The sequence below is a fragment of the Halichoerus grypus genome, chromosome 2 (genome assembly GCF_964656455.1).
Source record: "Halichoerus grypus chromosome 2, mHalGry1.hap1.1, whole genome shotgun sequence".
Classification (NCBI taxonomy): Eukaryota; Metazoa; Chordata; class Mammalia; order Carnivora; family Phocidae; genus Halichoerus; species Halichoerus grypus.
This window is the reverse complement of record NC_135713.1, coordinates 80,634,069-80,656,203: the sequence shown is the minus strand read 5'-3', so window position 1 is coordinate 80,656,203 and position 22,135 is coordinate 80,634,069. Positions and strand designations below refer to the sequence as shown.

General features: G+C 37.9%; 1 protein-coding gene and 1 long non-coding RNA gene across 6 annotated transcripts in view; one reads left to right on the top strand and one right to left on the bottom strand.

The window, feature by feature from the left end:
• Positions 1–22,135, bottom strand: part of KIAA0825 (KIAA0825 ortholog) — a 399,405-nt gene that overhangs the window by 45,286 nt on the left and 331,984 nt on the right. The gene's annotated exons all lie outside the window — the stretch shown is intronic.
• LOC118536856 (uncharacterized) overlaps positions 1–22,135 on the top strand; it is a 95,776-nt gene that overhangs the window by 72,077 nt on the left and 1,564 nt on the right. Inside the window, exon 3 of the long non-coding RNA XR_004917853.2 lies at positions 21,411–21,507. This is a non-coding gene — a long non-coding RNA (uncharacterized LOC118536856). The remainder of the gene's footprint in view (positions 1–21,410; positions 21,508–22,135) is intronic.

Below are 22,135 nucleotides of genomic sequence, written 5' to 3'. Positions count from 1 at the left end.
AGCACAGGTAAAATTCATATCCATTTCTGTATGAGGACAAATCAGATCGTTCCCCTTTCTCTTGACTGAGTCCAGTTTCTTTAAACTAATTTTCTAAATCCCTGAATTTGATTCCTTTTCCCTGTGAAAGAATTTGGGTTATGATCTGGAGCATATGTGTGACTATTACCGCCAGTCTTGTTCTAGACAACATAAGGCATAAATAAATACATAAATGTAGCGTCAATGACTTCTATTTAAAAATCCAATAGGTTCTAATACAGATTTTGAATTTATTTCATATTATCAATGTAGAACAAAAAAATTCCTAAAATTTAAAAAAAAATTATGCAATTTGAAATATTTGAGAATCAATAGAAACACATATATGCTATAGTCATAATACATATTTGTGTAAAATTAATGTTTAAAAGTATGATTATTATTTATAGCACCTCAGACAAATTTAATTTGACCAGTCAGTCATCAATTATAGCTCTCTTCTTGAAGCCTTTTCTACTTTAACAGGATGTGGCTGCAATGGTGGGAGATGCTGTTAAAAATCTGTCCATGGCCCCTCAGAGCCCCTTACCATTTCTGTGCCCTGCAGGCTGACCACTAATGGCCAGCAACTGCAACTTTGTAGGAGGGCTGCTTTCAGGCTGCTGGAATTTACTCTGCCAGTATGGAACAGTCTAAATAAAACAGAACTGAAGCTTAAACTCATGACCACTGACCTCTGACCTGGGTGATGTTACACATCTCATTCTACCATTTACCAAATTAAACCAACCCATAAAGAAAAAAAAAAAAATTCCTATACCAGAATAACTATTATCTCCTTCTCCTATTCCTTGTCATTCTGCTTCCTTTTATAGAAACTCCTCTTCTCGATTTGTTCTCCCCTGCTATATTCCCCACTTATAGAGTGCACTTCCATCACTCCTCAGATCTACTATTTCCCAGGACCTTAAATGATCAATTTCTTTGAGTTTTTAGAGATTGTTCCTCCTATTAAACTATAGCACTATCTGTATAAAAAGTATTTTGCCAAAACATGATCTATAAAACCTAAAAAATGAGGAGAACAGGTGCTTAAGCCTATGAGGGTGACCCATAGAATCCTTGGTCAATACAAGGACAGAAAGCAGCGGCCATTGGGTAAGGTGCCTTTCTTTAATAACATGCAGTAGGGTCTCAGTGCCCACAGCTTTGTTCTTGGCATATGCAGGAGTAAGCAAGCATCTACATAGCTGCTGAACACTGAAAGGCTACTGTTTGTTCCATCTCTTGCAACTAAAATATGAATGTAAGGATTGTAGAAATGGGGAGAGATGGAGGAGAGGAAAAAGAGAAATATCATAAAGGTAACTTATGTGGAAGATTAGAGGTCTTGGCTTGCTCTGCTACATGAACAGAGGAAGGGGAGGACACATCTCTCTATTGTTTGCATATACTGGGCTTAAAAAGTGAGTATTACTATGCTTAGGAGGTAAATTATGCCAACCGTGTAGCTTAGGTGGTTATTTCTGCCAATGTCAGGGACATCCCTAGAGACAGGAGGAAGAGGCTAGTAACATCTGCAACGTCAATGCTCTTTGTTTCTGGTTGTAGAGGCTTCTGCACCAACAAACACACCAAAGCAGATGCCAAGGACTGGGAAGGAGTGTGAGTTCCCAAACAGACTTATAAGTATGGCAAAAGTTGGCACCTTTTCATCTAAAAGTTGGTGCAATAGAACCCGGTGACTCAGATCCATCTGGGAAAGAGCCCCAACACCGTGAGTTTCATCATCATTGCACATGAAGCATGACTGCAAGTTTCATTGTAGTTTTTGTTTTTGAGCTCAGTACAATTACCTAATATGGAACAGTGCTCCAGCTGACTTGACTAGCCACAAATGGTCCTGGATATGCTAACTCCTGACCAACAGGGGCTGTTGCTCTATTTTTTTCTCTTCTTTTTATTTAAGTTCTATGCCAAGTCACATGCTCTACTGACTGAGCCAGCCAGGTGCCCCAAAATAGTGTCTCTCTCTCTCTTTTTTTTAAAATAAACTTTACACTCAATGTGGGGCTTGAATTCATAACTGCAAGATCAAGAGTCGCATGCCCTGTGGACTGAGCCAGCCTGCTCTTGATTGCTCTGTCTCAGAACCTTTGTTCTGAGATGGGAGTCTTCAATTCACAGCATTGTGGGTGGCATTTTAGTATCATTCCTAAGACACCGGTACCGCTGTTCTGTTTTACAACTGTCCCCATCTGTCCTCAGCTGAACAAAGGCCCTAGTTTTAATAATGGCATCCATGTGTACACACAGAGACACATGTAAAGGGTTCATTATTTCTAATAGAAGTACAGAAACTTCGAGAAATAAAGCATTACCTGCCGTTTTCGTGATCAACACTTGAAATAGAGTGCATCAATGCTTCAGTTTACAGAAATAGCTAGACCTTCCTGAACCCTCCCAGTGATTAATTAGAAAGCCTGTCTTACAGATTTTTCTCTCAGGTGTAGTAACCTTGTAGCCCTTACCATTAAGAACTAATAAATAAATGCTTGGTTAAGCATAAACAGAGTGATAGGCAGTGAAAGAGTGATGATCTTGGTTTTTATGCAATATGCTCACTCTGTCATTTTACCTTGGAGGACAAAATAATATACAGAACTAAAAGTTACAAAAGCAACTACAGTGAACAATTTGTTATTATCCACTTAAAAAATGTTAATAGCCCTCACTATGAAAGATCTTTATAATCAAGTGATATCATGATTAATTTTAATAAATAAAAATTCATGATTTTAAGAAAGCATTTCAAATTTTGCAATTAAACTGAAGACATGTATTGGATAAAGACATCTAGAGGGTGATCAGATGTTTAAATATACTGTAAAAAAAAGGAAGTAAATGAGAAAACAAAGCAAGTACTCACAATCAAATGGAAGCCTGCCCATTTAGCAGATATTTGAGTATCTGATTTACACAAATGTTTAAGTGACCTATCATATTAAATACAATGCCTCATCTCCTTCCCAAGATTTTATGCCAGTAAACGTAGATAACTGCCAAAGGTTCCCATCATTCTATCTTTTTAAATAAACTTTAGAAAGTAATATGTCAAGCTGGGAGCTTTGACAATCATGAAATGTTATCTTAATCTTCGAAATTTTAGCTTCTATCGTGAAAATGACAATAAAAAGTAGTCAATGCCACTTATAGCTATGCAATCAGAATCCCACAAACATGACAGTATATTTAGAAAAAAAATCAAAGTAGCCGATGACAAAATATTGGGATAACTAGCTAAATCTGTAAACAACTAATTCATCCTACAAGGATCTTTAGAGCAGCAACAAATTATTTTACAAAATCTAGGATACAGTATGTGAGTCAAATCATTCACTTTCATTATTGGGGCAATGTGGGTTATGAAAATCTGATAGATTTGTACTTCTTTGAAAATTGCCAGTTCAGTCAAGGATTTCCTTTCAACCAAAATAGTGACTTGAGACATACACTAAAATATATTCTTAAGGTAAAATAGTTTGGATTTACATTTTTCTCTTTCAAGCCCACATAAAATATCTCCCAAAAATGCTGCCTTATACCTTGAATAATTCCTAAATAAAAAATTACCTTGGATCGGAGAGCCCTGGATTATGTGTGAACAGGGAATAAGAGAGCTACTTAAAAATATCACAGTTGATTCTTTGCAAATCCTCTTTCTGTTACACAGACCCTTAGCATGGCACTTGCATTCAAACAAATGCAAAAAACTAAAGACCATCAAGTTAAACTGTCAGCTCTTTATGCAAAAATAACTTTAGCCTTCTTTGTAATTCCTCCAAAGATTAACATTGTGCCACTGTGAGCATCCTACCTACGCTGATCAACTGGGTTTTACCTACCCACCTCCCCAGGAAGACATGAAAAGGAAGAATATACAAAAGACAACATCAGAATGATGCTCCAGTTTTCTGGTATTTAATTCATATCCGTTTTTCTGGATATTTAAAACTGTTTATTATGCTTTCATCTAGAGGACAGTTAATTGTCACTAAAATCCCACTACCCAGAAATAACTTCAATATTTGGTGTACGTCTTTCTAGGCATCTACGTTTATACAAAGACATGGAGATTTTTTTTCAATGGGGTAAGTCTATAAATGCTGGCTTTAATAGCACATAAAGAAAGAAATGAAGTAAAAGAGAAAAAAAAAATGGAATTCGGAGAAACATTCCTTCACTGAGTTGTTAGAATTCCTTTAAAATTCCTTTAAATTTAAGGGGAAAAAAATACTATGAAAGAACTTTATGTGGCTGAAGTTGGTACTTAAAAAGCGTCTCTGAAAGAGGATGGTAAAGGATATGCTAACACATCAATGGTCCTGCCTACCACTTCCCTTTTTCTCCTCCCTTCAACAGTTCATATATATGTGTGGGTGAGCACATTTATATATATTTTTTCACTTTCAAGATTTATAACACTCAACCATATAACTAGATTTCCATAATTGTTTAATCTTACATATTTTTTTTAAAGATTTTTTTTTTAAGATTTTTTTTAATTTATTTGACAGAGAGAGACACAGCAAGAGAAGGAACACAAGAAGGGGGAGTGGGAGAGGGAGAAGCAGGCTTCCCGCGGAGCAGGGAGCCCGATGCGGGGCTCGATCCCAGGACCCTAGATCATGACCTGAGCTGAAGGCAGACGCTTAACGACTGAGCCACCCAGGCACCCCTAATCTTACTATTTTTACCAAGTATTTTATTTGGATTCATCTTTTGCTAATAATAATTGTCATGGGTGCTATAATCCCTAAATTCTTACCTGCTTAAGAATGTTGTCTTTATATTTGAAAGATAACTTGCTTATGAATGGAATTCTTAGATCATGTTTTTTTTTTGCCCCTGTAAACTAATAGATACAGCCCCATGTTACCTGTCATTAAGTGCTGCTTTGAAGAAGTCTAAGACACACCTGGTTTTCCCCCTTTTATAAGACTTACTATCTCAGCTAGGATGCCCAAATAATTTTATCTTTAAATACCAGAAATTGTATTAGCATATGTTTTGGTATTGATTATACTGTATTAAGTTTTCTCACTTTTAAGGGGCCCTTGCATTATACAAATCAAATTTTTCTTTAGGAATGTTTTCTTATATTTTTTGATCATTTTTTCCCCATTTATTCTGCTGTTTTCTTCAGAAATTTTTTGATTGTTGAACCTCCTTTGTCTACCATATCTATCATTTTCCTTATAATAATTTTTACATAGTTTTTTCTAAATTGGTTTGTGAGATTTATCTTCCACAATTTAATTTCTCAATTCTGATCCCCATGACTTTGTTTTCCGGAGTAAACAGGTGACCCTTGAACAACAGAGGTTAGGGGCACAAACCCCCTGCACAGTTGAAAATCCATATATAACTTTTGACTCCTCAAAAACTTTACTGATAGCCCATCATTGATGGAAGCCTAACCAATGACATGACAATCAATTAAGGCATATTTTGTATATTATATGGATTATATGTTATATTCTTACAATAAAGTAAGCTAGAGAAAATAAAACGTTATGAAGAAAATCATAAGGAAGAGAAAATACATTTATAATACTATAAAAAAGAAGGCAGACTTGCATAGTTCAAACCCATGTTCAAGGGTCAACTGTATATTCTAATTTTTATTGCCTTTCATGTCTATGATGACTTCTAGTTTCTCTTTCATTTTTTCCCCTGAGTTTTCCAGCTCAGTTTTCATCTTCTTTTATTTCATTGTATCATTTTTTTGAATTGTCCTTTAATTGTTTTTGAGAGGTCATGTTGTCTGTAATTTGAGACTCTGGGGAATTATTTTTTGAAAACTTCCTCTGTTTCTCTGTGCCATGCCTCTTCAGATTTATATCCTTCATTTATCTTCATCTTCCCTTTTATTCACAAGTTTTATGCATAGGTCATAGTTGGGTTTTTAATGCTGATAAAGTAGGCAAGATACCTTCTTAAGGACATGCTATTTTTTTGTTTATTTGTGCTCTGTGGCTTCTTCAAACCTCTTTAAAATATATATACTCTTACTGTCTTCATCAAGAGTTCTAGGGGCACCTGGGTGGCTCAGTCATTAAGCATCTGCTTTTGGCTCGGGTCATGATCCCAGGGTCCTGGGATAGAGCCCCGCATCAGGCTCCCTGCTTCGCAGGAAGCTTGCTTCTCCCTCTCCCACCCACCCTGCTTGTGTTCCCTCTCTTGCTGTGTCTCTCTGTGTCAAATAAATAAAATCTTAAAAAAAAAAAAATAAGAGGTCTTCTAATACTTGGATCATGAATACCTTGAGGTCATTGTTAAGAACCTTTCATCCGATGCCTCAGTAGTTCTCACACATCAAAGGTTTTCCAAAAACTCATGCCATGGGTTAGCTGATTCTCATCTCTCTCCTTTTCTCAGTGCTTATCTATCACACTCTTTCAGGCTTCACTATAGAGTCTAATCACTGTTCATCAACCATTTGTGGGCTAACCTTTTACTCCATTTCTGTCTCCAAGTGACATGTCATATTTGTGAAAATAGTTTTAGGGTATTAAGACACCTCTGGAATGGAGGAATAAGCAGAGGATCAAAGTGGCTCTATTTAATTAAATACCACATTACTGTTCTTTTTTGGTTAGAGAAGTGGAGGGCATATTTTAAAGGTAGTATCCTTTTTAGTTAGTTATTTTGACATGGTTTTATGTTTTTATATCAGGGATTATTGTGTTTCTTTTACTCTCCAATTCAGATATTGAGTCAGCAATGTTCTTTCCTCCTAATTAGGTTTTAGTTATATCTAGGGGCTCCCTAGGTGCCCGTGGCCAAGAACTCTAATATAAATAAAAATGCAATATTATTTTCTGTTCTATTATAATTATCAACTGAGTCAAACAAAACCCACTGAGATGACTATTAAACTACGATAGAAACTTTATGAAATGTGTAGTCCCTGAAAGCACTTTTTACATCAGTTCTAAAATAATCCAAGGTATCAGAAAGAGGTAAGCTTACATATCACTGTCTTTTTAAAAGCATACTTTCCCAGACCTTAGAACTTTTCCAAGCCACTCTGCCCTGGCTATAGTCTGCCCTAATTATCTTTGGCAATGAAGGAAACTAAGAGGCATCTTCTCAGCTCCTGCTCCTCATCTAGAGTGTTGTAATTGAAGACTCAGGCAGATAAAGGACTATTCTTCTGACTAGAACAAGTTTGGCTTGAACTAGTTTACTTTGTCAAGTGTAATATTCTCAAGTATCCTGCAAACATTCTTTCCCTGTTTCTGTGGTGCCTAAACACACAGGAACATCACAGGTAAAAGTGTTGGATTTTTTTTTTTTTAATATTATTTATTTATTTGAGAGAGAGAGCACAAGCAGGGGGCAGAGGTAGAGGGAGAGGGAGAATCATACTCCCCGCTGAGCAGGGATGTGGGGCTCGATCATGACCTGAGCTAAAGGCAGACACCCAACCGATTGAGCCACCGAGATACCCTGAAAGGGGGTTTTAAAAACAATTACCATGTAGTGTACAACATGGTGAGTAAATAATAATGTATTGTATATTTGAAAGCTGGTAAGAGAGTAGATCTTAAAATTCTTCATCACAAGAAAAAAAATTTCATAACTATATATGGTGACAGATGTTACCTAGACTTACTGTGTGTGGTGATCATTTGGCAATATATACAATATTGAATCATTATGTTGTGCACCTTAAACTAACATAATGTTCTATGTCACTTGTACCTCAATAATAAACAATTACAACAGGTTGAAGAAAGACACTACTGTCAAGAATGATAAAAGTGATAGCATTTATCCACTTCTGTTTGTAATCTTTCATGTACCTCCAGGATATAGGGAAGCTCCAAGTAAAACACTTCTTTGTTTTACAGTCAGGCTGAACTTATTCTTTGGGTCATGAGAATCCAAACCATGGCTCGTATGTTTTAGGCTATATTAAGGTCTATGATATTAGTCTTAAATCAGACATAGTTAAACAATTATAGCCATGATGGTTAATCATTGTATAAAGCTATCAAATATTTAAGGCCATATAGATCATGGTATTTTTTTAAAAAACAAGAATATCTGAAATATTTACAAAACAAATGGTTTGTAGTAGTTGTACTGGTTTGTAGTACTGTAATGTAGTTTATTTTCCAGCATAATTAATATACTTTAAATATCTGTTTCAGCTAAAGACTTAAAATATTAACAAATATTGTTTCAGGGAAAATATCATTAAAGCTAATTTAGAAAATCTAAAGTGGAATAACATTTTACAGACAAACCGCAATTATGTAAAACAAACAAATAAACAAAATAACAGGCCTCATGTACTTTTGCTTACAGGGAGACCCACTCCAAGATTCTAATGAAAATTCTGAGCACACAGTAAGAGAGAACCCTTTTCTCTGTGAATGACTTAAAAGTACAAAGCTTGGGTTTGAATTAACTAACATCTATTATTCAGCAGCTCAATTCAACAGACATTTACTGTACATATAGCACAAGGCAATGAGTGAGGTGGTATGAGGTATAAACAGATATATAAGACAGATCTCAAGGAGTGAACGAGCTAGTAACTAGGAGATAAAGCATGCGTCCAGGTCACTGAAATAGAAGGCAGAAGGTGGTGATGCTGTGAAGGGTACAAACAAAAGCCTGGGGTGGCAGAGAAGCCAGAAGATTCACTTCTAGCTGGGAGTTCATGGAGAAGGCTTCATGTAGGAGGGAGAGTTTGAGTTGAATCTTAGAAGAGAAGATAGGACTTGGGCCTATGAAGGGCACAGCATGATCAAAGTCATGGAACATGAAAGCACCAGAGTGTTCATGAACAAATGGAACATAGCTCGTCCAAGGGGAGATGTGTAAGAGGTGGAAACAAGCAAGTGTTTACACCTGAACATGGACTGGGGATTATTCACATAAGAAAAAGTGGTTTCCCAGTTTCCCTGTACATTCAGAATCACCCTGGGGGTCCAGTTAAGATTCCAGTTCTCAGGCCCATCCCAGAGATTTGTCTGTGCATGTGCATGTGCATTTTCTTTTTTTTTTTTTTTAGATTTATTTATTTATTTATTTGACAGAGAGAGACACAGCTAGAGAGTGAACACAAGCAGGGGGGGTGGGGGAGGGAGAAGCAGGCTTCCCGCAAAGCAGGGAGCCCGACGCGGGGCTCGATCCCAGGACCCTGAGATTTGACCCGAGCCGAAGGCAGACGCTTAACGACTGAGCCACCCAGGCGCCCCTGTGCATGTGCATTTTCAGTGAGCACTCTAGATCACTTTGATGTGTGGTCCATAGACCACACTTTGAGAAACACCTGTGTAGGACTTGGAAAGCAGTTCTTCTGGAGTTAGAATATATTTTTAGTTAATAGAAACTTCGCATGTTTTTTGAGCAGTGAAAATTTGCTTACAGAAACTGTGGTTGTTTTGATTTGTTTATGGCACGAAATATTTTTTCTAATATGAAAATAGATAATGAGCTTTTAAAAGAATACTGATAAAATGTAATCTCTCTCCCTCTCTCTCTCACACACACACACGTGAACAGCCTACACCTCCAGATGCAAGAAATTTCGCTCCTACCAAAAAGTGTTCAGAAAATAAGCAGTGCAAGCTTAAGAATTCTGCAGAGTTTGAAGTGTCTGTATTCAGAAGCAGCGTGAGACATCAAATGCTCTGCACATCAGTAGGTTCGGGTAGAAAAGAAATTTAAATAAGGGATGAACTATGCTGTGGGGCCGTAAGGAGGACTTACATGTAATCTGACCTGTCAGTGTTAAGTTGAAAAGGGGTGTGCTCATGCTTACATAAATTTTCATGCTGCTTTTACTAATTAACATGTGTAAAAAATCATAGGAAAATTTTCCACAGGGGTGATACCTCTCCTTACCCCTTTATAATTCATTTTTCTTCTAAGCTTTTTTTAATGGTGGCTAGAATCCTGCAGTAGGAATCACATTCTTGATTTTTTGACAGCATTGCCACATTTTCATCCTTTTGGTGTTTCTTAATTTCAGACTCTGCATTTTGACAGCTCAACCCTGTTGATTAATGCCTTGTAGGAACCCCTATATGGCCTGCCTGTTAGCAATCTAATTTTGTGCTGGAATGCCTGGGCTGGTATGTTGAACCGATTCACCACCCAGGTGGCTACATTTGGACTAAATGAGCTGTGAAGGGTTTCATCTTTGCCCATCACAGTCTTCCTTAGCTGAGCCCCACAGTATGCAGCCACCGCTTCGACATGATTTGTCACAACCCATCAATAGAAAATAAATTATTGCCATTCTCACTTGTCAATGGGCTTGTCTTCACTTCAGCTGGCCTAATGATTGGAAGCTCAAAGGGAACATTTCCCATCTTTGTGGAGCATGATTATGACCGAATGCACTGCTCCCCTATGCATCTTGGCCAGTAAAAACACGTAGGGAAAGCAAATTAATTGGCTGTTTTGCGCCAGTGATTAGAACATTACACTTGAAGTCTGCAGAAACTGATATTAGGCAAGCAAGATTAGGTCGGTTCTGACTTTTATTTGCTTAGTGCAACATGATTAGCAACTGCTTCATTCAAGGTTAGTGCACTTGCTGCTGCAAAAGAAAATCTTCATCACATAATGATGCTGCATACCTTTAAGCTGATAAGCATGTTCCAGGCAGAAATCAAAAATCTCTTTGGGAAGGAAGCAAATGAGGAGATGTAACAGAGAACTCATCAAATGGCTTTAGAGTCATTCTTATGTCTGGCACTTTTGAAAATTGTATTCCTAGGAAACCCGCTCTGCAAGCTATATTTGCAGAATACAGAGATGGTAATTGTGTCAGTTCATGAGACAAAGAATAAAAGGACCCAAGGAGCAACACGAAGTAGAAGGTGACACCTTTCAATGAACTAACTGAAAATGAGCTTGCTTTAAAAGAAACCGAAAACTCTTTTTTTTTTTTTTTTTTTAACAAACTACAGAAAGAGCAAGAAGAGCAAAAGATACAATGGCAGGGCATCAAGTTAGACCTCATAATTAAATTCAGAGATACAGTAGATCAAAGAGGAAACTGTATTAAAAAATTAGGTGTAGGGTGTGGATTTGAGTTTCCCTGTTAACAGCTTTGCCTGCAGTATAATGACGAGAGGCTTTATCTAACAGAACAATAAACAAAGATGTGGTGTACCAGGAAAAGAATGCCTGACACTTTAATAATTTTAAATATGATAGTGTTTTAGATTTTGGTCATGTCTACAAAACTAAGCAGTTTTTTTTATTATTATTGCCCTATCTTGTCTACCACCACCCAGGAATAAGAGAGGGAAACATACTGTCAATAAAGATCACAATCTGAGTTTCTAACTTCCATTCTCTCTGGCCTTCTTAGTGGCTCTTTTTCCAGCTCACTGTTTGTTCTCTAGCCCAGAGATGGATGCGACAGGACGACAACTAAATCTGCAAAGGAGACACAGTTTAGAAATACTATTGGTGTAGTTTCGTGTTTATTTAATGTAGTTCAGGTTTCATCTCTGCCACAGAACGTGACACCTGTGCTTTAAGAACACTCAAGTGCCTCTGTGGTTACAACGGTCCCCTCCATGGTCCCCATATCACAAACATTTCTGTTTACCAAACTCTTAGTATGTTCTTCTTCTTTTACTGTCTTTTACTAGCATGAGTTACTGTCTTCTGGTCTTTGGAGACATAAGGTTCTTGAGCTGCCAAGTCGATCTCTTTGTCTTCTGGGTAAGGTCACATATCATCATGGAGAACTCCTCCTTTCTCAGGTTAGTGGTCCTTGTTGTAGGAAGCCTTGCCTGCTCAAGGCCTTACTGCTCTACCTCTCCTGTACTACATTTCCAGCTCCCTCTATTGAGGCACACTGGATCCTTTACTTCTCCTTTTATCTTTTTCCTGTGTTGGATTATTCAAGTAAGATCAATCTCTTGTACATTTTGTCTACTATTTGGGTTCTCCTTGAAATTCAGTTTTTACCTTCTTGTCTTTGTATTGCTGTCCCCCACCCCTTTTTAGATTTACACACACTGTTCTTTACTGGATCTCATCTGTTCACCTTTGATCCTGGTGAACATTCTTCATCTTCTTTAGCTCCCAGTTCATGATATTTCCTTACAAAGCATATCCCTAACTGCATTCTGAGATGTAACTATGTGTTTTATGGACACAATGATGTGCACACACACACACACACACACACATACACAAATTAAAATTGGAGTCTTTTTAGAAATTATATGCCCATACCCGAATCAACACTGGTAAGTTAGATGAGAGATCACCTGACATATACATAAATACACAGTTGTTACTCTGCCTTAACACGTAGGTGGTTTTTGTGACCCAAAGGCTGCCTTTTATCTATGCTATCTATTCAATGATTGCTGTCAATACTGTGAATATTCATGTGATTTCAACATATACTTGTGATATTTCATATTTATTAAGATAGTAAAGATCTGTCCTACACACATTTGTCCTCCGTGGGTTATGAAAAAAGAAGAAATTTTTAAAAACAAAGTAGTCTTGTGTTTCTCAAACTTTTTCCCAATCAAAAAAGCAAAAAGATTGAATTCTTCAAAGTAAAAATAAACAGTCTTGTCTCTTGAGCTCCTGTTTAGATACTCTTCATAATTAGAATTATGAAAAATTTGTAATGTCGAGATTGGGAAATAGTATCTTAAAATATCTGCATCAAAGCTTTACAATATATAGGTCTACACTGAAGAGACTGCTTTCTCAAGAAAAGTGAAGGGTCTGAGATTTTACCGTGTTTTAAAGCTAAGAAAATAGGCTGCCACAGTTTCATAAACGCTGACAAAGACAGAGGCCCTTAGGAAAGAGGCAAAGACCTTAATTACTCAGGGCACTGGAGGCAACATGAGCTTCAGGTTCCCATTGGCTACTATTGCTCCTCAAGTCCCACAGGGCAATGAGGCTTGGCCCAGGGAGATGCTGCACACATAGTGGGTTTGCGTCTCAGCTGAGGAACCTCAAACTTAGGAAACCTACTCTTATAAGAGGGCTGCTAGAGAACCTGTCAAACTTTGGCCCCTGAGGGAGCCATTATCTTTATTATCCTGGTGAAGAAACAAATCTGCTCTCTGCCCTGAAAGAGTCACTACCTCTGTCTTCCAAGGCTTTTCGCTATGCCAATATCCTTGAAATACAAACCTCCTTGAAAAGATAGTTCAGAACAAAAGACATCCTAGATACGTGGAAACACCATGGAGAAGTGCCACCTGGATAATGTTTTTTTTTGTTTTGTTATGTTTTGTTTTGTTTCGTTTTTTATTTTTTAAGTAGGCTCTATGCCCAGTGTGGAGCCCAACATGGGGCTTGAACTACCAACCTTGAGATCAAGACCTGAGCTGATATCAAGAGTCAGATGCTTAACTTACTGAGCCACCCAGGCACTCCCTTGATAACGTTTTAAATACTATTAATAATATTAGTTAGAGTACTTCTGTGGTCTCAGTAGCTGTATATATTATGTCATTTCATTCTATCAGTAGCTCTATAATCCTCATTTCATAGATAAGGAAATTGAAGCACTCTAAGGTACTTGAACAAAGAGGACATTTTTCTCCAGTGCCTGCTACTCAGCATACTGTATAGATATTAATATTCTTATGTAAAACATAACTAGTCAAACCCAATTTTGATGCATGCATTTCAGAAAGGAGGTATAAAATGTAGTTCCTGATAGGTTATTGGAGCAAGTGTGGATTTGACTGGTTATAATCCATATTAATCACATACATTTGTATATTCCTTTGTAATTGACCATGGGCTTCATGGGTACTATTTTTTCATTCAAAAATTATTGACTAGGGCGCCTGGGTGGCTCAGTTGGTTAAGCGACTGCCTTTGGCTCAGGTCATGATCCTGGAGTCCCTGGATCGAGTCCCACATCGGGCTCCCTGCTCGGCAGGGAGTCTGCTTCTCCCTCTGACCCTCCCCCCTCTCATGTACTGTCTCTCTCATTCTCTCTCTCTCAAATAAATAAATAAAAATCTTTAAAAAAAAAAATTATTGACTAGTTGTCTACTATAGACAAAGTACTAAGTTTTGTTCTAGTGAACAGAAATAATGTTATTGCCTTCATTGAGCTTAAAGTCTAATCATGGAGACTGCTATCAAGCAATACCTAATTTACTTATTCAATGACATTGTATACTCTTGGCTTGGGTGAGCTCATTTATTTCCCCCAGGCTTTTGTATGCTGATGACGCCCCAGATCTATAACTCTGGCTGCTGTCCGAGAGCTTCATATTTTTTTTATCTGAAAGTTTTGCTAGGCATCTTGGGTGTTTCTTCCCACAAAAGGCTTTATCTCTGGTGCTCTCAATCTCAGTGAATGACAGAACCATTTATCCAGTGGCCAAATGAGACATTTGAGCATCATGATTTTATTTTGTCTTTTGTTGGACAAACCACCGAGTCCTATTTTATCTACTAAATATCTTTTGAATTAATCCCCTCTGCCGCTAACTTAATTTAGAAACCATTATCTCTGGCTATAATCCCTGCAAGAGAGACTTGCAAGTTGGTATTACTATCTCCTATCTTGCTCACCCCTTCTAAACTCATCTCCACTTTTCAGTGAGAACCAACTCTCTACAAAGGACATCTGGTTAAGTCATTTCCTTATTTAAAACTTTTGATTCTCCCATAGTCCTCAGGATAAATTCTTTGCAGAGCACACAAAAGTCCTTTATCATGGGGACCTAGATTCATCATTTACCTTAACTCTTCAACTCTGATTTCCAGCTCAGATAACTTTATTCACGTATGTGAAAGTACAATGTTCTTTCTCCTCTTGAGTGATACAGGTGCTCTTTTCTAGAATGGAATATTACTTTGCTTCTTTGCCTTCACATCTCTGCCCCTCCTTCCAGCTTTGCCTGGCCAACTCCTGTCCTTTTCATTCTAAAGTGTTGTTCTTGTTGTCAAGTCCTTGCTGTTGTTCCTAATCTGGATTGAAGTTCCTTGCTCAGTGTTTCAGACAGCACCTGTCCCTCTCTGGTCATGGCACACGTCATGCTGGACCATAATTGCCTTTCTCTGTGTCTGTACATCCTACTTTAAACCCCAGGAGGAAGAGGAACTACGTTTGTCATATTTACCATTCTGTACAGAGTGCTGAAGTACCTAGCACACACCACACTTTCACTATCTTTTAATGCATGAATGAGTATATGCATATATGAGTAAGTGAGCAAATGAACCCCGACTCCTATAAATTTACCTACAACCAATGTGATGCTTGGAAAAGAAGAGCTCTATAAAGGCTGGGTTCCTCCCTCTCTTGTTAAGTAACCGGGGACATATTTGAAAAGAAATGGAAATTAGGGTGCCCGGGTGGCTCACTTGGTTAAGTGGCTGAGGTCATGATCCTGAGTCCTGGGATGGAGCCCCATGTCGGGCTCCTTGCTCAGCGGGGAGCCTGCTTCTCCCTCTCCCTCTGCTTCTCTCTCTGTTTCTCATGAATGAATAAATAAAATCTTTCTAAAAAGAGAAATGGAAATTAAACCCTCAATTTAAAAAAAGGATAATAAAAAGGAAACCCTTCAAAATAGACCTTTAGTCATTGAGGCAAACCTCTGATATAAGAGAAGTTCATTTTCATTTTGATCTTGTCTCACCTCAACATCCTTTCCTGATTAGTTAGCATCACTCTCCCCTCCTCCAGCCTCTTCCCCTAAATACATAACTGAGTATTCTTGCCGAGCTTAGCTGCCCAAAGCCATCCACTGTAGTGGCTCCAGAGCTTGTATTCTGAGAAATTCCTGTGGTCCTGGGTCATCTTTATCTTGCCTTAATCAAACTTTATTTCTTCCTATGCCCCTTTGCAAACATAACACTGGCTGATGTCCTAATGGCTTCTAGAGGCTTAAAGAATTATTTTTGCATTCTAGGAGTCAAAATGCCCCAATTCAATGGAAAGATAACAAACACATAAGCAACTGTGACACGTTATTGAGCTTTAGAACACCCTTCAAATAATCTCCATTCAAACTTTTCCCCTATGTTTATGTGAGGGACTAGCCTGAGTTTTGACAAAGAAATCATTAAAACATTGTTAATTATATGTATGAAATGCAGTATTTGGTTAAGAGTAGGATGGTCTAAATCAAAATGTTCAAGTGATTCTCTTTTTCTATTGAGGAATTCATTTAGGAAATATGATAGGCAAACAATTTCAAAGAACAAGAAAATAGAAGTGAGAGCTTCAGAAAGGTGACTCTTTAAGTTGCAGAAAGTACTGGGTGACAAATATTCAGGGACTCAGGAAGCAAGATGGAATGACAGTGAAGGAAATGGAAAAGGAGGATCAGAATGGCAATAAGAAGAGATTAGGCCTGAGTGACCATTTGAATTTATTACCAGAGGAGAGCAGAAGCTAATGAAAGTAGTAAGAGAACAGACCTCGTGTGCATGAAGCACAAGTGTTCGTCCAGTAGGTACATTTTACATGGGCTAGAGGAGAGATCAATGCCAGCAGTATACCAGTGCGAAGGAAACACCATTGATTGAGGAATGGAAAAAGGGGTTCTGAAGGCAGCACAGAACAAAGATTTGACCTTAGACTTACTGTGGGGGTTGTGAAGAATCAGATATTTTAAAAAAATTGATGAGCTGAAATATTGACGGAGAATGTAGAGATATGTTTTTGTATGGATCTAAATATGAGATGAAGATGGAAAGAAAGATTTATGAATTCAAGTTCCTTCTATTTTTATTATTGCTAATCTCATTTGCCTAAGTACTTGCTTTCTGTATTTCTCTCGTCCCATTTTCCCTGGTTCATCTTTCTAAAAGCCATTTGATTATGTTAATCTAGTTATTGCTTTGTTAGTCCCCTTTTATGAGTCCCTTCCTTATCTCCCATTACCTAATGCCTTGACTCCTTTCCTTCTCCAGTAAGCTTCTTGAAAAGGGTGGGCCTCACTGCTGAATGCATTTTCCTGTGGTCACAGTAATCTCCCTGGCCTAATCAGTGAACACTTTTGGTCTTAATCTCTGGCATTTGAACTGATGAATACTTGTTCTTTCCAGAAACTTTCTCCTCATTGCTTTCTTCCTTCTTCTTCTCTTCTGGTTGTCCTTCTCCCTGTCTGATCAATCAGTCCCCCATAGCTCCTCCTCCACCTATCCCTAGCCCCCTCTTCTCTTAACTCTAAAACCCTTCTTTGGCCATCTTATCACCTTCTGTCAAGTAAACCCCTAGGCATCCCTGAGGACTCACACAGCTAAGACCTCCCTGATAAACTCCAAGTCCATATTTTCAGCTCTGCATACTTCGACCAAGATGAAATCTGGCACTTCAGATTCAGTATCCCACTCCCCCTGCTTGTGTTCCCTCTCTCGCTATGTCTCTCTCTGTCAAAATGAATAAATAAAACCTTAAAAAAAAAAAAGATTCAGTATCCAAACTAGCATTCGTTATCTCACTGCCTCTTCCTGACCCCATACCAGGCTCCTTTGTTGTGATTTTGGTGTATTTAGGGAAGACAAGTCAGTTCATCCCATCGAAAGAGGCTCTCCCAACATGCTTGGTTCAGGCTGGTCCAACACCCCCAGCTTATCACCTTAACATTATCCTGTTGGTTTGGAATTACACATCTGCTGGTTCATTTGACCCTAAGCAGGTATCGGTTCTGTGTAACTGTAGGAAACAGAGAACAAAGTAAGAATGTAGCAAAAGCACTGTTTAAGGAAGGTCACTCTGGCAGTAAATTGAAGGGATTTAGGCTTGAATCTGGAACCTCAGTCTGAGACTCAGGATGAAAAGGGAGTAGCAGTGGGAATAGAGAGAGAGGAACATTTGTGTAAGACGTGCTGAGAGAAATGCTGCTGGGAGCCAGTCCCATTCAGCTGGAGTAGAAGATATGTTTAATTGCTATCATTTAGACTTTTTTACTTGGCTTTTCACACTGGTCAGGAGGAATAAAGCAATTCATTTGTGATAATGGGAGGTAAAAGGCCGTGACTGCCTGGTGCTGGAGGACCCTGGGCCAGGCCTGCCGGGCTCCCATTCGCACTAGAGGGCTCAGCCTGCCCTGAGTCAATTAGCATAAACACCACTAGGGCTGCATTTGGAGAAGTGAGCCATTTTTCTCCACCACCTCCCTTCCCCTTCATAGAACAGATTCACGAGAATTTTTTCTAAGAACTTCCCTATGCCAGAGACAGCCATAAAAGAACAGGAAATAGCTTGCTGGATTTTTGTTTTACACATTTCTAACCCACTACCATTGCCCTTTCTTTGGTGATATTTTAGGAGAACTGAAATGTACCGAAACAGATTAGATTAAAATCTATATTTTAATCCTCCAGTTGCCAAATTTCCATGAATTTATGTTAATTAAATAACTCGAATCTAGCCCTCATTTACACATTTACTCCTTAATTATTGTGATTATCTTCACTTTAAAATTCTGCATCAACTAGAAATGAGTCCCATAAAACAAAAAATATTATGACATATTAATGTTGACATAAGGGAAAAATATGAACATTTCAAAGGATTTTTCCCTTTTACTGTACATACATGTAAGAATTGATTTTGAGACAATTATTCAAGCCTTTCAGAGTTCAAATATCTAGATAACTGAGGGAAACATTTCAAACTTAACTCTTTACATCTTTTAATTTGCCATTATATTTGGTAAGTATAGACAATTTCAAATGGCATATGTCATTTTGTATTGTCATAAAACTGAAATAAATAGCATAATCAGAGAACTTAGCAAAAGAATAAAGCACTTCACTTTTACAAATGTACATTTCACAGTGGTGTCTGATTTCACATCTCGGCACATAGTACCCTCTTTTGTAGCTGAGCAGAGCTCCACAAATGAGAAATCATGAAGACTGAGCTTCTACAGTGATGCACAATTGCCACAAAACTGAGCGGTGAATAAAACCCTGATGCTGCTTCTGCTATTTACATACTCAGGATCATCGTGGGCTGAACTAGTAGCCCAGCGAAAAGCATATTTAGTTATATATACCCATACTGTAGGTAAGCCTATATTTTAAAAGGACAGTCTTGACTTAAATTTACTTTCTTCAAACTTATTTCAAACATAGAGAATTATGAGATCAGGGTAGAGAACACAGAACTATAGTGTAGGAGGAACACTTCTGTGTATAACACTGTAATACTTCACATAAATAAGTAGGTGTAACATCATTCGTAACTCCAAAGTCTTTAGGTGAAGGGTGTGGGCCTACAATGAAAGCCTAAAACTATATTCCCACCTCAGGATCATATCAAAAACCAGACATACAAAAAAACCCAAAACGACTGTAGCAGTAATGATACCCCTTAGAAACCACTCCAATGAATGCTTCTGCAATCCTGAATTCAAGTTTCTCAAAAATCAAATGTTATGTCACACCTTTTACTTTGGTTCATGCTTTTCTCCCCGGTGCCTTGAAAACCTTTGCTTCTGTTTTTTACCTAACACTGACTGGTCAACTTAGACTGAGTTCCAACCATCCTGCTTTTGGAAAGCCTGGTCTGACCCCACTGGCTGGGTTAGGTGCTCCTCTCCATCCAACAGCATTCCAAGCATATCTCTAATAACCATAATACTTGAAAGGATTTGCCCCATTGTAAGTGATCTGAGGGCAGAGAGTGTGTATACCTTTTCATCTTTTCTTCCCTTGCTTTGGCACAGTGCTTATCACTATGGGCACTGAAGGAATGGCTGTTGAACTAAACCAAAGTTCAGAATCAAACATTCCAGAAGAGGTCTGAGGAAACGGGAGATTGCCAATATACCATAGAGTTGATCCTGTGCTACAATTAAATTTGGAGTGCTTTGTCCAAGCATTTACCCCACGTATCTTGCCTCTAAGCTCTAATTATGTTCCTTCCTTCCCACTGCATACTTCTTCCCAACATCGCATGCTAAAATCCTACCCATGCTTCAAAGTCTCCAGCAAATTACCTGTTCTCAATGAATTTCTTATTTTTCAACTGGATATTATTCCTGTGACCCTAACCCATAGATTTGTTGTTGTTGTTGTTTTTATGACATTTATTCAGCTTTCCCATTATTTATATATTTATCTCCTATCCATCTTTGTGCTCTTATATTAGCTATCATTAAAAGCTTTATACATACTTAATACTCTATAAATAGTTCTTTAATTGAATGCAGTTAACCTAAGGCAAAACCAATTTGTAGTAATGATATACTGGTAATAGATTATAAATATTACCTTGTTAAGGTCATGACCTATAAAGAAAGAAATGTTTTCTTTAAAAAAACATAAGCTATATGAATTTGTATTTTCACATGAATGTTAATAGTGGCTTTATTTGTAACAGTCTACAGGTGGAAATAACTCCAATGTCCAAAAACAAATTAATGAATAAACAATAAAAATGAACATGCAACAACAGGGATGAATCTGAAAATAATAATGCTGAGTAAAACAAACAAAGAGTATTACTGTATGATTCCATTCATATAAAACTCTAGAAAATGCAAACTAATCTCTAGAGACCAAAAGCTGATCTCTGGTTGCTTGGGAATGGGGGAGGGTTAGGCGGGAAGCATTATAAAAGGGCATGAGAAACTCTTGGGGATGATGGAAATGTTCACTGTCCTGATTCTGGTGACAGTTTAAAGGTATACATATTATGTCAAAACTTACTAATGTGTACTTATTACTTTGTACACATTATCATGTATAATCATCAATTATATCTCAATAAAGCTGTTTTTAAAATTCCTCTTTAAAAAGAATTTGTGATAAATAATTTGATCTGGTTCTTTTATATATTTTTGTACATGGTGAGCCAATTGAAGAGGACAAACTGCACTAAAAGTCTTAGAACTATTTTAATATGAGAATGAGAACTGTTAATACTAATCTGTTTTGAATATTAAAGCAGATTCTTCTACCTGGCAACACATATGTGTTAGAATGATCTATAATTCAGACTCCTTCTAACCATTGATCAATTTGTGTGAAGTTATACATGCCTCTTCATTTTAATTACTTCACTATTTTGTAATCAAAAAAATTAAAGCCAGGTTATTAGAATTCTTATTCATTTTCTTCCAAGAGAATCCTGTGTTGGGTTTTAATCCCGTCAAGAGATGGTGCTGATCATGCTCATCCTCCCATGGAGTACTCCGGAGTACTCCGAGGGTCCCACCCCTGTAGCCCAAGGGGTAGAGCCTGCTAAGATTCCAAAAGAGGCTTGAGTTGAGAGTAACTTCTCCACCTAATTGACCAGGATTAGGAATCTGCCCTCATCCCTGGCCTCCCCTAGGATTTGCCACATGACAAGACATTCTGATCCAATCCACAAGATATTTACTGACCATAAGTAAATGGTATGTATTTCTATGTCCTTACAGATACAGACCATGAAGTCCCACCAACATACCTGTAAGGATTACTTCTGTGAAATCAGATGTGGCCATATGTGCATCAGAGCCCTCAGCTAAGTCTGTGGTAAGAGGCCAGATGAAGGAACATTCTACAAGAAGGAGGTCCCTGAAGATAAGGGATAAGGCCCAGTGGACAAGGTTAGGAGGAAAACATTACAGCCTCTGCCCGTTCTCTAGCCACCAGTCCATTCTGTCACCAAGAAGCCAGAGCTCAGTTCCTTGGTTGCTGGAGCTTTTAAGATTTCAAGGAAAATCTAAGTAGCCCCTAAAGAATGAGATATCCACCTCCCCTTATTCTCTGGTAAATTCCATCCATCACTGAAGGAACAAATACACAGTCTTTTTGTTCCGCTCCTCCCCAAAGAACCTTATCTTTTTTTGGTGAATCCTACTTCCTCTGTTCAGGAAGAATAGATGTAAAGCTTGAGAAGTTAGGATGTATGTAGCATGTTAGACATTGTATCAGGGTCCACTTTTCTCATCCATGCTTTTGCCTACCAGTTCTGGGCACAACTGAAGTGTGTGATTATTCTTGATGATCTCACCTCTTCACTTCCATTTAGTATCCCCCTTCCTTTTTCTCACATTCCACTACTGGGCTACACAGAACTACTTGTAATAAAACATTTTAGGGTTGAAAGGAACATTAAAAGTCATCTATTACAACCACTAGAGAGATTCTCCTGAAATCC